The 9653-nt window shown below is 43.1% G+C and overlaps 1 long non-coding RNA gene across 3 annotated transcripts in view; it reads right to left on the reverse strand.

Moving 5' to 3' along the window:
* Positions 1 to 323: 323 nt before the first annotated feature.
* Positions 324 to 9653, reverse strand: part of LOC135100523 (uncharacterized) — a 101319-nt gene continuing 91989 nt past the window's right edge. Inside the window, exons 3-4 of one of the 3 annotated variants that reach the window (XR_010268766.1) lie at positions 4328 to 4420; positions 324 to 956 (exon numbers count right to left, since the gene is read on the reverse strand). This is a non-coding gene — a long non-coding RNA (uncharacterized LOC135100523). Of the gene's footprint in view, positions 957 to 4327; positions 4421 to 7807; positions 8607 to 9653 lie in introns of those variants that run through there. The other 2 variants (XR_010268765.1, XR_010268768.1) reach the window with 2 other exon arrangements.

The following is a 9653-nucleotide window of genomic DNA, read 5'->3' on the forward strand; positions in this document are numbered from 1 at the left end:
ACGCGGCACTCACCCACCTGCTGACGCGGGGAGAAACCTTACACACAAGAGGACAAGAAATCGACGCAACAAGAAATGCGAGTAACGCCATACACCAGAAGCACACAAAAATTATGAGAAAAGTCTGAGAAATAACGGCAATTGTGTGTAATCGTTACCAGATGTTACTGTAGTCTGCATACACATAAATATTCGCACAAGACCGCAAGTTACCTCCAAGAAGCTTCACTGCATTAAGTTTAAAGTTTTTACCGCTAAGGCCGTCTGAAAATTGAAAAAAAAAAAAATATATGGATACAAAAAAAGGATAATTAGGAAGCCCATTTTGTCTTACTATTTATTATTTAAGAGACTGTAACACAATAATAGTCTAAAAAAGTTATGTGATTATGGATAAAAGTATCTAAGAGTGAGAGGGTCACAAAAGAGCACAGTAGGAAATTGATCTGGACAAAGAAAAAAGATAATAAGGAAGATAGTTTCGTCTTTTCTTGGCTGGAGAATTATTTAAGAGACTGCAGTATAAGAATGAGAGTTCGAAAAGTTGTAAGTCATTATAGATAAGTATCTAACAGTGAAAGGTGAAAAAAAAGCATAAAAAAATATATGTGGACAAAAAAAAGGAAGATCATTTTCTCTTCTCTAGGCTATAAAATTATTTGAGACTATAAAACAAAACAAAGTCTACAACAATGTAAGTGGTTATGAGTAAAAGTGTCTGACAGCGAAAGGGTTAAACAGAACTACGCGTCAGAATTTTATCCAATGATTAACGAAAAACTTCACGAAGGGGACTTGTGATGTGATATCCGAGTGTTGATTGATGACTTCAGATATCAAGGACTTCCGCGAGGCAAAAATGAGCGCTGATTTATCTTTCCATTGTTCATCCAAGAGCTGGTGGCTGACGGGTGCAGTTTTTCCTTCCTCGTTCATGATACGTCAAAAATCAATCACTAAAAAGAACACAAGAGATTTACGTGATTCAAGGATCATCCAGGCCACTGTACTGTGATGTTATGAGGCTAGTTGGAGAGAGAGAGAGAGAGAGAGAGAGAGAGAGAGAGAGAGAGAGAGAGAGAGAGAGAGAGAGAGAGAGAGAGAGAGAGAGAGAGAGAGAGAGAGAGAGAGAGAGAGAGAGAGAGAGAGAGAGAGAGAGAGAGAGAGAGAGTATTTTGTATTATTATTTTTATGTTAATTATGTATAGTGTTATTCCCTATAAATAATACTATCATAGGCTTTTTAAATAATTCTATACTCAACGTGGAATTTTAAGCCTTTCTGTAAATATTTGTTTAAATAAGAGAGAGAGAGAGAGAGAGAGAGAGAGAGAGAGAGAGAGAGAGAGAGAGAGAGAGAGAGAGAGAGAGAGAGAGAGAGAGAGAGAGAGAGAGAGAGAGAGAGAGAGATTCTAAAATTAACTGCTTCAGCGATAAAGACCAAATGATCAAAAAAAGAAAAAAAAATTCTGCAATCTTTCGATACATCTCACCATTGCTGCCTATGAATACTTGCTTGATCCCCTCCCTCCTTCCTCCTCCCCGTCCCCCTCGCCTCCCTTGAATCTACAGCAAATAATGAACGCATAGCACACAATTGTTACAAAGGATAAAAATGTGCCCGGACTGCCTGAAATTTAAAACCAAATTTTCCCCAATCGCCGAACTGGATAATTCTTCTGCCTTTTGCGCTAAAAATATCTCACAACATTTCGCAAAAAAAAAAAAAAAAAAAAAATGAAAGCCTCCCACGTTCATCATTTAGATCACTCGGCTGAATATACGAAAAATAATTACGGTGACAGGTTTTGATGATTCTCCTGCACTGCGTGGTGATGGACAGTGCCCCAGACAAACCACACGTCGCTAATCATAGAGATAAGCTTTTTTTTTTTTTTTTACGCTATTTGGGGAACTGAAAAAAAGAAGAAAAAAACAACAGGAGCCACACAACCAGTCCTCAAACTATTAACTATACATGCAAGCGGCAAGCGAGGTGTTCACTGACGCGTGTGTGTGTGTGTGTGTGTGTGTGTGTGTGTGTGTGTGTGTGTGTGTGTGTGTGTGTGTGTGTGTGTGTGTGTGTGTGTGTGTGTGTGTGTGTGTGTGTGTGTGTGTGTGTGTGTGTGTGTGTGTGTGTGTGTGTGTGTGTGTGTGTGTGTGTGTGTGTGTGTGTGTGTGTTCATAGAGATAAATGATTGTAAACTGATAGACAAATAGATAAATACATAGAGGATGAAATGATGAATTAACACATAAAAACGATGAACAGATACAGATGAATGGATTAAACAACACACGAACAAATAAATATGCATATAATTAATACAAATATAGCAATACAACGGCACATCCATGCATACAAATATGATTCCATTTTAATCCCAGTCTTTGTTTGGTATCATTAATTCTGCAAATATAGACTGCCAGGACACGTGTGTTGCTGACACAATAAGGGAAGACCTGAATGGTGAGGTGCTGGATAGAATACTACAAGATCTGATTGGAAAGGTGCTAGAAGGAACACGGCTGGTGATGCAATGGAAAGAACATAGGAAGAAGTCTGACTAGTGATGTGCTAGAAAGGACATAGCAAGAGAAGGTTTAACTGGTGATGCGCAATGGAAATAGCAAGAGAATGTTTAACTGGTGATGCAATGGAAAGAACATAAGAAGAGGCCTGACTAGTGATGTGCTCGAAGGAACATAGCAAGAGAAGGTTTAACAGGTGATGCAATGGAAAGAACATAGCAAGAGGTCTGACTAGTGATGTGCTGGAAAGAAAATGGCATTTAAAGTTCTAACTTGTAAAGCACTGGAAGGAACATGAAATGAGGAAGTCCGACATAAGTGGTAGAAGAGGCAGAGCAAGAGAGGGTCTGACTGATCATGTAATAGAAGGAACATAGCAATAGAAGGTCTGATTGGAAAGCTGCAGGAAGGAACTTACCAACAGCGTCTAACTGGTAAAACGCGAGAAGGAACACAGAAAGAGAAGGGCTGATTGGTGAAGCACAGGAAGGAACATACCAAGAGGATGTTTGACTGAGAGATACAGGAAGCAGCCTCGCCTATAATGAACTGCCGTTATTAAGTTAAGAAGTCGGTGTACCAGGTGCATCACGTGAGATGGGTCTTGTTTGCAGCGTGCCAGCGAGATCGATACAGTTATGGTCAGAAGCTGAACAACGTCCTGCATTCACTTCAACTGTGCTTTTCATTCTTCTTCGGTCTTAACGCCTCTGATCTGCTGACAGTCCCCTTATAAGACCTGATAACTGATTCTTGGAGGACTTACGATGGAAGGAAAATTAAAAAACACAGTGGAAGTGAATCCGGTATATTACTGGATTTCTGACCGTGACCCCAGAAAGGTTATGATTAAAAGACTAGGGCTGCGAGGAGGAGTAAAAAAGTTGTAAAGGTTAAGCAAGGATTCACCTCGCTGCCCGGGTATCACAACTGTCTTCCCGTCATCTTGCCTCGCGTGTTGATCCTCCTCGCCCGGCCCTAAGCACTCAGCCACTATCATTTAGTCGTCCTTCGGCTAACCAAAACAGAGGATAGATCTATCAACTCTATATTCAAGTTTAAGTCAGTGATGGACACGTGGTCGAGGGGATAAAGGCAAAATGATTTACGCAGGCAAGAGCAATGGTTCCAGCGCGGCAACTCATCCTTTAATCCTTTATAGAACGAGGAACAATTTTAAAAATACACCAATACTCTCGATTTATCATTCCAGTGTGCGATGTAAAAGTCTGACTCGCACGGAGCTGCACGTAATAAATCACGACCGCGAATACTGTGACGGGGGACATTTTTATAATACAATATTTAATACTTAACGTGTTTTCTGTGTTATGATTTATGAAATATAATTTCGAGGTATCGAGATAAAACTTTACACACAAAGCGACCCAAAGCCTCCTTGAGAATAATGATGATAAATACAAAGACTATTTTTCAAGATTATATTTATGCTTGTAATTACAGTGCGTACGTGCGTGCGTGCGTGCGCGCGCTCTGAATTTTTTTCAAGATATTTTTTTTCTTTGATCTTCTACACATCGATTAATTGCACTCGTGTTGCCCGTAAAATGTTTCCAAAAATTTCCATTTCCAGGTGACTCCCTCAGACACGTGAAGGCAGTCAGTCAGTCAGCACACACTCAGCGCCACGCGGCTGGCTCTGGCACACGCTCAGATATACCAAGGCAGCTTCAAGCTCTGTAATGAGAATGTCGCCGTCTTGCTCCACTGCAAGAAACACTTCCAACTCCTCCTAATTAAGTTCCAGTACGTGGTGAAGCAAATCTTTCCTCACCTTAAAGTTCTGTAAAACCTTCGTGGAAATTGTGATACACGCTGCCTGGGCAGCAGGGCAGAGCCTCACACTGCACACTGAGCGAACCAACAGCTTAAAAAAAAAAAAAAACACACAGCCTGCAATCAATGTCACACCATCAGGCCTCTAACATGGGATAGCACTAATCACACGTCTGGTATTTCAACTCGTCACCAATCACGTACAAACTCAGACATGGTGCATCAGTTTGTATTTATCCATGAAAATGCCCTGAAGTAAAGTGGAGAAGGAGTGGTTCAGTTTAATGCGACTCAAGTAATGGACGGATTGTGTTCCTCCACCTCGGCAGGAAACACAGGAAGTTCCACTGGTACCGGGAAGGGAGGGAAGGAGGGAGGGAAGGGTCCCGACAGGATGAGTTGTGTCCTGGCGTTCATTCACAGCCTCTCTACGCGCCACGATTTATGGGCCGTACAGCAATTTTTCCCGTACAGCTGTATTGTGGAGGAGTCTATAAATTAAAGATGTAATATTTATGTTCACGAAGACTATTTTTTGTAGGACCCTAAAGAATGATTTTCCTGTGAGCGATGTCGCGGTATTGATTTCTGGGCATTTTACAGCTCAGAAAGCGCTGAGCATAGGGAATCCTGACGCTCGTAACACGGTCATTCCTGTCTAGTCATTTGACGTTAGGTGAATCTATAAGACATCTTAACGACCAATAAGATTTTATGAAAGAAGAAATGGAAGTGATAAAGACTTGAATCAATGAAGACAAAGAATGAAAGTAAGAGCACAACGTCAGGAGATTCTACCAAAGACAAAGGAAACTCACAGAATAAAAAAAGAAATGCGTTAAACAGAATCGCAGCGTTGTAAATTTGGAGAGAGAATGGCATAATGGATCAGGAGTGCGAGGCGTGGGCGTGAGATGAGTGAGGGCTGTGCAGGATGAGTGGACGCGACAAGGCACGTCAACGATCAGGCGAAGGTGACGAGTCTCTAGAGGCAGCACTCGTCAGGAGGAATGAGGTCAGCGCGGGACGGATATATGAACGCTCTGGCTGATAAGGAATGCAATGAGGAGAATGAACTGATGCAGTAACACGATATTGGCTTAATTTCATTCCGAGTATCATCAGTTTAAAAGTTTTTGTAATGATGTTAAAAAGTAATCTCTTATTCTTTCACTACTGCTATATTTACTCCATTCTCATTTTGTGAAGCTTGGAAACTCTCTCTCTCTCTCTCTCTCTCTCTCTCTCTCTCTCTCTCTCTCTCTCTCTCTCTCTCTCTCTCTCTCTCTCTCTCTCTCTCTCTCTCTTACTGAAATAAGAAACACAAGTATTAAATCAAGGAAGCCAATATGTCTTCAGAAGAGCTGACAGATTCACCTCTAAGAAATTCATCGCCCCGACTTTCCAACCTACCCATCTTACTCACTTCATTAGACCCCCTTCCCCGCAAACACATTCCCGCCGCCCTAGTTCTCCTTTACCCACGTATTCCTTCCACGCTATCACCTTCCCCTCCCCGTCCTGACCACTCGGCCCCGTGAGAGGAAAAAAGGAGCAATAAACCTTGACTTCTCAAACAAATTTAACGCTCTGTCGTGAACGTCAAACATCCATCATTTCGGTGGTGAAGCTCGGGGAGAGGATGGGGGTCGGGGGATGTCTCCATACGAATAAGAGAGAGAGAGAGAGAGAGAGAGAGAGAGAGAGAGAGAGAGAGAGAGAGAGAGAGAGAGAGAGAGAGAGAGAGAGAGAGAGAGAGAGAGAGAACACACACACACATACACACTAGTAGATAAACAGGTAATTCAAGTAGCATAATAATTCATTCTCTCTCTCTCTCTCTCTCTCTCTCTCTCTCTCTCTCTCTCTCTCTCTCTCTCTCTCTCTCTCTCTCTCTCTCTCTCTCTCCCAATCACTGAGCACTGTCAAGCGATAGACTGCACTACTGCCTCACCCTCCTCTCTTCTACCATCGCCACGTGGCTCTCTCATCCCAACGAAGAGGACGCGACACAAAAATATGAAATAAGAAGCGGTACAAAGACACTGTCACACACGCCCCTCACCATCCCGGACACTCACCTACGCTCTTTCCTCCCTGACATCCACATCCACTCCCCACCCACACACACACACACACATTCCTACACAACTGTTTCTTTCCCTTCACTTTGCCATACACGTTTCCAGTCCTTTTACTCCTCATACAGCAGTCACACGTATTCATTTAACCCTATCTTTCCTTTATCTAGCGTACCTTTCTCATACATCCTTCCCTTTTATCTCCCTTATACCACACACTAACCCCCATTCTTATACCACACACACACACACACACACACACACACACACACACACACACACACACACACACACACACACACATCCACTCACTCAACTCCTCCCCCTTCCTTACGTTCACCACACACACACACACACACACACACACACACACATAACCATTCCCACATACATTACCTTTCAGACAAAGCTAATCACGACCTTTACTCCTATACCGTTCCACACACCCACACACAGACACACAATACAGCCGCCTTACACAGCTTCACCACAACCACTTCCTCGTGGCACTACAACACGGCCACAATGCCTCCACCAACACCAACAGCACTCGTGTCTCCACTAAATTGCTCCATATATAACTGGTCCAAATATTTCTGCGTGGCACTCGGCGTCTCTTCAAACGATTTATTACTGGAGGGCGTTATGGTGGATTAACAGCGATGTGGCACGCGCTCCTCCGGGTATATTGTAGTGTTCAGAGCGCTCTGCTGTGGTGGAAGAGAAGCTGTGGTGGAAGAGGAGGGGTAGAGAAGTTGTAGTGATGTGGTGGTGGTGGTGCTGTGGTGGTAGACGCGGTTTAGAGGTAGGAAAGCTGTGGTGGTGTTTTGGTAATGAGGGTGTTGTAATGGTGGCGAGGTGGTGGTGCAGAAAGGTGTTGTGGTAGAGAAGCTGTGATGTTGTGATGGTAGTGTTGTTGTGGTGATAATGGTGGTGGTAGTAGTAGTAGTAGTAGTAGTAGTAGTAGTAGTAGTAGTAGTAGTAGTAGTAGTAGTAGTAGTAGTAGTAGTAGTAGTAGTAGTAAAGGAGGAGGAGGAGGAGGAGGAGGAGGAGGAGGAGGAGGAGGAGGAGGAGGAGGAGGAGGAGAACGAATAGTGGTAGCAGTGGCAGTAGCTACAGTAACAATGGGTAGAATGAGTACAAGAATGGCGGGACAGAGCTTAATGTCACCTTACATTACAAGTGCTATTATGTAATGCTGCAGATAAAAGAATTAGCGGAGAGACAGCAGAGGGATGGGATGGGGAGGAGAGACACAAGTGAAAGCCTTCTCATGTATCAAGCAAACATCAAGCAAAAAAGAAGAAGAAGAAGAAGAAAATGGAAAAAAAAAAGTTTGTACCTAAATTTGTGAACAAGTCAAGATGTGGAAAGTTGAATTGAATCCTCTTGTCATATTTCTTTTCTCTCTCTCTCTCTCTCTCTCTCTCTCTCTCTCTCTCTCTCTCTCTCTCTCTCTCTCTCTCTCTCTCTCTCTCTCTCTCTCTCTATACAAGGCAAAGACGTCACTCCCCATTTTTTTTCTAATAAAGTGATATCATAAATAAAGAGAAAGAAGAAAATGATTTTATAACAAGACAACGTGGCGTCCATCACACATTTACAACTTTTTACCGTCTCACGTGCCTTTTTTCCTACTATTAAATAATAAACACTCATACATCAACGTGTGTGTGTGTGTGTGTGTGTGTGTGTGTGTGTGTGTGTGTGTGTGTGTGTGTGTGTGTGTGTGTGTGTGTGTGCCAAGCCAACCAGTTTGTGTGGAGTTTATCAGGAGCTGCAGCTGTGTGTCTTCGAGGCGCATGTCATTAGTTAACATATGGAAGTGACATTTAAGATTGAAGGGGCGGGTTAGTACAGTCGTATTCACTAATCCAGCAACTTTCTACACTCACTTCCACTGGATTCAACGTTTCCTTTACAAAAAACAAGAGCATAAGAAAATAGGGCAAACTGCAGGAAGCCGTAAGGACTACACGTAGCAGTCCCTGTGTGAAACCTATCTATTTCCACCTATCATTCTCTATCCCAAGTCGTTTGATCAACTGAAAATCTACCAAACTTCGTAGATTCTCAGCTGACCAAAGAGCAAGAGACTGAAGGAAAAAAACAAAAAATTCAGGGGAAAAACTGCGGCATTCTACTCACTTATGGCCATGACAGTACGCTCACGGCCACAAAGGGTCACGCACTCCTCTACAAAAACAAAGACCCAGATGACAATGTTTTGTTTTGTGCGGGGAAAAAGCTGCCTATAATCTGCCTGGTAATATTCATAGTAAAAGCGACCCAGATTACCACTTTTAAACTAACAAGCACAAAAAGGTCACATGTTAAAGGTCTGCGCATCATGCTAATTAAATGAAAGCTCTGAGTAACTGTAAGATTTGAGTGAATGTAAGAGTGTGCTGCGGATCAGAGAGAGAGAGAGAGAGAGAGAGAGAGAGAGAGAGAGAGAGAGAGAGAGAGAGAGAGAGAGAGAGAGAGAGAGAGAGAGAGAGAGAGAGAGAGAGAGAGAGAGTATTATAGCGCAACTGACGAGCTAGAGGTGAAGACAAGGGTGAGAGGCTCTGTGCGAAGGTCACTCGGGTTATAAAGGCTGCAGCAGACACTGGTCACTTGTAGGTCACTCAAATTACATACACAGATCTAACATTGGGATAAGAAAAAAACGTGAAAAAAACACACATTAAGGAAGGTCACTAGGCTACAGAGTTCACGGGAGTCAAGGGGGCCACCAAGGGAAAGTATTAAAATGCCAATGTTTTCAAAGGCAGGAACATGAAAAACAGGACAGAGTACATGAACGTGCTGGTGAGGGTACACGCCTCTGCACGGGTGATGGGGTTTGGCGGGCTGGCGAGGCTTCATTACGTAACCCTGCGCTTGGAAACACGTCGTGGGACCAGACTCTTTTCCCTGAGGGCAGCCACCGAGGTCACGGTGTACATTCTGACAGCGCCGGGCGAGCAAGGTCAAAGCCCGCCTCCACGCGCCTGAATCACCAAAACTTGCCGCCCACCACGCCACCACGGGCCTCGCAAGTTACTTCGTTATAACTGCACTGCACGAACGGATTTCATAAAATGCTAACACAGCGAAGCATGAATTCATCGTTCTTTATATTCTTTGTAATAAGAACCTCCCAGATTAGACGGTATTTTTTCATTGTGTTTTCTTTTTAACCTCACGTTTTGCACTATAATGCTTGCAGGAAGCGTGCAGTGCAACAATGATTCAACA

This window comes from Scylla paramamosain, chromosome 5 (assembly GCF_035594125.1).
Source record: "Scylla paramamosain isolate STU-SP2022 chromosome 5, ASM3559412v1, whole genome shotgun sequence".
Classification (NCBI taxonomy): domain Eukaryota; kingdom Metazoa; phylum Arthropoda; class Malacostraca; order Decapoda; family Portunidae; genus Scylla; species Scylla paramamosain.